At 41.0% G+C, this 5,478-nt stretch overlaps 1 long non-coding RNA gene across 2 annotated transcripts; it reads right to left on the bottom strand.

The window, feature by feature from the left end:
* Window positions 1-1,796: 1,796 nt before the first annotated feature.
* Window positions 1,797-4,539, bottom strand: LOC106942240 (uncharacterized). 2 transcript variants are annotated; one of them, XR_001423584.1, is made up of 4 exons: window positions 3,304-4,539; window positions 2,616-3,117; window positions 2,449-2,501; window positions 1,797-2,087 (listed from the first exon to the last, which is right to left on the bottom strand). It is a non-coding gene; the product is annotated as an uncharacterized LOC106942240 (long non-coding RNA). The 2 variants fall into 2 exon arrangements; XR_001423583.1 differs by having other exon boundaries at window positions 1,798-2,087; window positions 2,616-2,930; window positions 3,028-4,539.
* Window positions 4,540-5,478: the final 939 nt, after the last annotated feature.

Genomic DNA, 5,478 nt, shown 5'->3' with positions numbered 1-5,478 from the left:
ATTATTTCAATAAACTACTCTGATATTTTCAAATTTCAATTTGTTTGATGTTGGTAGAAGTCTGTTTTGATTTTAGCCCATTCTGGGCTAGGGTTTAACTGCACCAATCTGAATTTATATTTAATATAATCACCATTAAAGGTTATCTACAGTAATGAAGATATTAACTGCTTACAGCCCCCAAACAACCTCAAGAAAACTCTCATTTAGTATCTTAAGTTGCTTCTTGTGCAGTTGTGTAAAATGCTTTGCCGTGTTTGTGTCAGCAAGCTTTTGGCATTCAAAGTACAATGTCAGTCTTTTGATGTAAAGATCACACCAACAGTCTTTATTTGTACTCACAGAGTCAAATTAGACAAATAGAAGAAAGAACTGACAATGATTATGTCATCTTAAGTGTCATGATGGGTACCAGTTTTTTCACCCACATGCAGGAACACACACAGGAGAGCAATGAAATCAGTAAAGATGGTTTATTGAACAAACACAAATAATAAGTGAGGGATTGTGCTCCGGGGAAAAGGGGGAAAATCCGGTCCTCTGACTGTCAACGAGAGAGAGTGGTTAGTGTTGTGTTCGGGATCAGTGGGGAAAATACAATAATAATAGCGGAGCTTACTTTGAGCTGGTGTCCGGCTCTGGGACTGAATGGATGAATCAGAGGAGGCTTCTCTTGAGCGGGGAGGATTGTGCGGGGTCCAGAGTGGTGAGGTTCGGAATAGGGGTGGCGGAGCTGGAGGGCGGACAGGTAAGTTTGGTCTGCGGAGGTGGAGGCGGGAGGCCGACGGGGTCCAGACGTAACTGGGATCTCCGAAGCCGGGCAACCGACAGGTAATACCTGTGGCGTCTTGAGGAGGATCACAATGGACCAGGAGGATTGAGCTTCCAGGATTCGAGCAACCGGTGGGTACAACCTCATGCGTCACAGGGAGAGCTCATGGAGTAATCCAGACGCCTTCAGCGTACATTAGCTTCTTCAGGGGATCACTGGAGATAACCATAATAGGCTAACACTCAGGCACTGGAGAGTCGGCCATCCACTCCTTATGCAGCTCCACAGCCAATGTAGATCTTACACAGGTGTGTCCACAGGGTTGCCACCGCACTTCTCCAGGGGCCGGCCCACAGGCGGCCTCTGGTGATGGTAGAGGAGGGAAGGGGAAAAAAAAAACAAACAAACAAAACAAAACCCTGGTTCCTGACATTAAGTCAAACAAGAAATGTTGCAATTCTTTACAACTAGGCCCAGGGGCATGGGTATAGGGGGGAAAAGCAATTATGGTCATTGTTAATCTTGTTTTTATATATTTTCACAGGACGAAAAATGGGATTTTTGACTGTGTATTCTGACGCAAACTCAGCTCATCAGCGACAGATATTGTCAGCAATCGACAGTCTACGTTTTCAGTCACGGGAGTCGAATTCTGTCGAATGCGGAATCCTTGGAGGGGGGGAGTGGCGGGAGGTGTTAACGACTTTACTTAGCATACGAATAGCCTAGCATATGCAAAGGCGCTTCAGCAGACCCACGTGGATTCTCAGTCATTGGATGAAAAACAATGACATCACAGTTCATCATTGACATGTGATTGGTTGGTTGATGTGTGCCCATTGGGCACCACTTATGACTTTATAAATAAACCCCGCCCCAATCATTAATATTTTTAATGCTGTATTTTAAAAAATCTATATAAAAATAAATGCTGTATTGTATAAGCATTTGATATTGCGTATATGCATCATGTTCATATATGAGGAACATAAAAGAGATGAAGTTTTTTTTTGTCTTTATTTCATTTTTTTTTTTTACTGTTTGCCCACAAAATAAGATATAAATGCTTGTCCATTTCTGGACCATCTGGCAGTGTTTTTTTGTCCAAACATGATCAAACATTATGCTGCGTTCAGGACAGGCCCAACATCTCTCCTGTAGCATAGACCTGACGTCTCTTCCTGTAATGTAGTCCTGATGTCACTGAGCTCCTGGTTGGAGGAACTTGGGGTCCATCCTGACACCGCCTCATAGCTGCCATCCTCCCAGAATGCCACCTCCTCTGCTGCCAGTACTCTCTGCCTTCCTCCATCAGCTGTTAATACAGAACAGACAATAATTACGAGCTACCGGCATCTTTTTGTCATTATGAAACTACAGTGAAAATGTTTGGCAACTTCCAGCTTAGTATGCGCACATAAGACATTAAAACTAAAAACACAACAAAAGAAAACATTATATTAATACATTCTTACAAAAATAAAAACTTTAACGAAAAAGAGAAAACACTTGGAAACAATTGGAAGAAAAAATAATTAAAAGCAGTTGGAAATGAATAGTAAAACATAGTTCAACAAGCTCTGACGCAGATAATTTGCTTTGATGGATTTTAATAAATCACAGTGCTTTAATCATTCAAGGAATTGTGACATCTCTAGATTAGTAATAAATCTTACCTGCTTCTTTCTTTAGCTACATCCAGATGACTGGCAGTAGGTCCTGGTTGCAGCTGGAAAACATTTTTGTGCATTGTCAATACATACAATACATAGCATAATTACATTATGTACATAAACAATATTGAAGAATAAAATATCAACATTCTAAAATAGTAGATACTCACACACAGTTGCATCTCTGTCCTCATCACGGACATCAGGACGTTCCTGAAGAGTCTGATTGACACAAATGTGACACCCATTCTGTGGAAATTAATGTAAAATTAAAAAAATATTGTAGCAAATATATGGCTTTCTCAAAAATACATAAGTAAATAAGTTAAAATTATTCTCACCCAACCATTATACAGTCGGGAATCAACGCAGTGACTGTACATAATACATACTGGCTTCATGGCTCCGTCCTCATATCCGTCCTCCATCCGCCACGTTGTCGATCTCTACTGCTTTCCCTGCTTTCCACACTCTGCCTTGCTGTACTGCGTTATAACAAAATAAATAAAATAACGGGAAGATCAGTTTTCCTTACAAATATGCGAGTGTTCACTATTCACAAAATGTGAAATCATAACTTACTGAATTTCTCTTTGTCCTGGTGGACTCCGTAAAAGCGCCTCGGCACCGTGGTCTGAGGCCTAGCTGTTGAGGTTTGGCCATTTTTCAGGTCTGAAAAAAATAAAAAGATGCGAGTATTTTTAAGAGTTCAGAACATCACATGTAATAAAAAATACAATACGAAATCTCTCCCTACATTTGTTTTGGCATATGAAAACGACAGACCGCTTTCTGTAAAAAACAAACAAAGCAACTCGCCTCACTGCACGTGCTCGCTATTCATAAAAGCTTTCTTACCATGAGTTCGGCCTTGTTGGACCGCCGCGGTGTCATCTGTTGTTTTCCGCCGGAACATTGCATAATATCAAAACGATACTGAAAAGGTAACTCCGTGAAATAGGACTGTTTCCACCATTTCACACAACGCACGGGGATTTTCGTTCATGTTGGGTTTAGCAGTAGCCGGTGCAAATCTTCCTCTAGAGTTTAATGGCGGCTGCTTCACCGACTATGAAAGCGCATTACTGCCAGCAACTGGACTGGAGTGTTAAATGAAAGTTGACAGAAGAAAAATACATTCTAAAAGTTATTTTTTCAAAAGTTACGTGACAGTATATTTTATTTTTATTATAATTAATTGCTAAAATGTTTTTAAATGTATAGATGTTTATTTACTCAATTCTACTTTGAGCTGTCTCCTTTTTAATTTATACAGAATATGATTCATAATCCGTGAGTTATATTTAGTGCTTAACTAACAAAACTTAAAAGAAAAGAATACAAATGTTTATACCCTATCAGAAGGTATCACATACTTTCAACCATTTTGTTCTTCAATTTAAACTCGAGAGTTAAGCAACTGAATACTGATAAATCATCTGTAGTTTCTTAAGTCCTGTATTGTGATGTGGAATGGTGTCACTACCACTCCAACATAGCATGACTCTGGGTCTTTAAAGCAATCAGTGAACATTAACATTAGTTTGAATATTATTCACAAAAATACTTTAGGTACAATGAACCACTCTGGAACATGTTTTTTATTATTATTTTTGATTAAGTTGTGCAATTCCTCCCATCACAAGATAAATCTTCAGATAGGAGGAATGTCAAAGTAAGATCACGTTTCACAAAAGTCTATTGTATGTAATCATGCATATTCTTCTTTTATATCATCAATTCAACCAAAACTAAGTTTTTCAGTGCTCCTAGCACACATGTAATGTATATTTTAATGGATAAGATAGATTGTTTTAATATTCTTTCTCCAAACATACTTCTTTATGGTGAACAGAAGGTAAAAAGGGTTGGCTACAAAATAAATAAGAGTCAAAAGGCGGTGCTCAACAGTTGATTTGCATTTGCATGGCACTCAGCAACTTCATTTAAATACGAAAACCTCTGGTAGGCACAAGGGAAGGGGTAATAGGGGAACACGGACACACAGCATTTTTGACCATTTTTGGCAGTGCTCGACTGACAAAAACCTCTTGCCGAAAGCCCTCAATCTCCACGGCAGAACAAGGTGTCAATAGCTGCCGAAAATCCCATTTTTCGTCCTGTGTGTGTTAATACTTTTGGAACTTTTTTTTTTTTTTTTTTTTTTTTTAAAAAAAAAAATAACCCAAANTGTCATGATGGGTACCAGTTTTTTCACCCACATGCAGGAACACACACAGGAGAGCAATGAAATCAGTAAAGATGGTTTATTGAACAAACACAAATAATAAGTGAGGGATTGAGCTCCGGAGAAAAGGGGGAAAATCCGGTCCTCTGACTGTCAACGAGAGAGAGTGGTTAGTGTTGCGTTCGGGATCAGTGGGGAAAATACAATAATAGCGGAGCTTACTTTGAGCTGGTGTCTGGCTCTGGGACTGAATGGATGAATCAGAGGAGGCTTCTCTTGAGCGGGGAGGATTGTGCGGGGTCCAGAGTGGTGAGGTTCGGAATAGGGGTGGCGGAGCTGGAGGGCGGACAGGTAAGTTTGGTCTGCGAAGGTGGAGGCGGGAGTCTGACAGGGTCCAGACGTAACTGGGATCTCCGAAGCCGGGCAACCGACGGGTAATACCTGTGGCGTCTCGAGGAGGATCACAACGGACCAGGAGGATTGAGCTTCCAGGATTCGAGCAACCGGTGGGTACAACCTCATGCGTCACAGGGAGAGCTCACGGAGGAATCCAGACGCCTTCAGCGTACGTTAGCCTATTATGGTTATCTCCAGTGATCCCCTGAGGAAGGGGATCACTGCTGGAATTGCTGGTCTGGACTGGCTTTATCTGTGAAACATGAAAGGTTGAATGGACACGTAGAGACGTGGGAAGGCGCAGACGCACAGCAGCCGGACTGATTACCGCAAGTATCTCAAAAGGTCCTATGTACTTGGGAGACAACTTCTTAGACATAGACTTTAAGGGAATATCACGGGTCGATAGCCAAACTTTCTGACCTACAGTGTAGGTGGGCGCAGGGGTT

The sequence above is a fragment of the Poecilia latipinna genome, unplaced genomic scaffold (assembly GCF_001443285.1).
Source record: "Poecilia latipinna isolate Pla-1442-1.1 unplaced genomic scaffold, P_latipinna-1.0 Scaffold4138, whole genome shotgun sequence".
In the NCBI taxonomy this organism is placed as follows: Eukaryota; Metazoa; Chordata; class Actinopteri; order Cyprinodontiformes; family Poeciliidae; genus Poecilia; species Poecilia latipinna.
The sequence above is the reverse complement of the archived record's forward strand: the minus strand, read 5'-3'. Positions and strand labels throughout refer to the sequence as shown.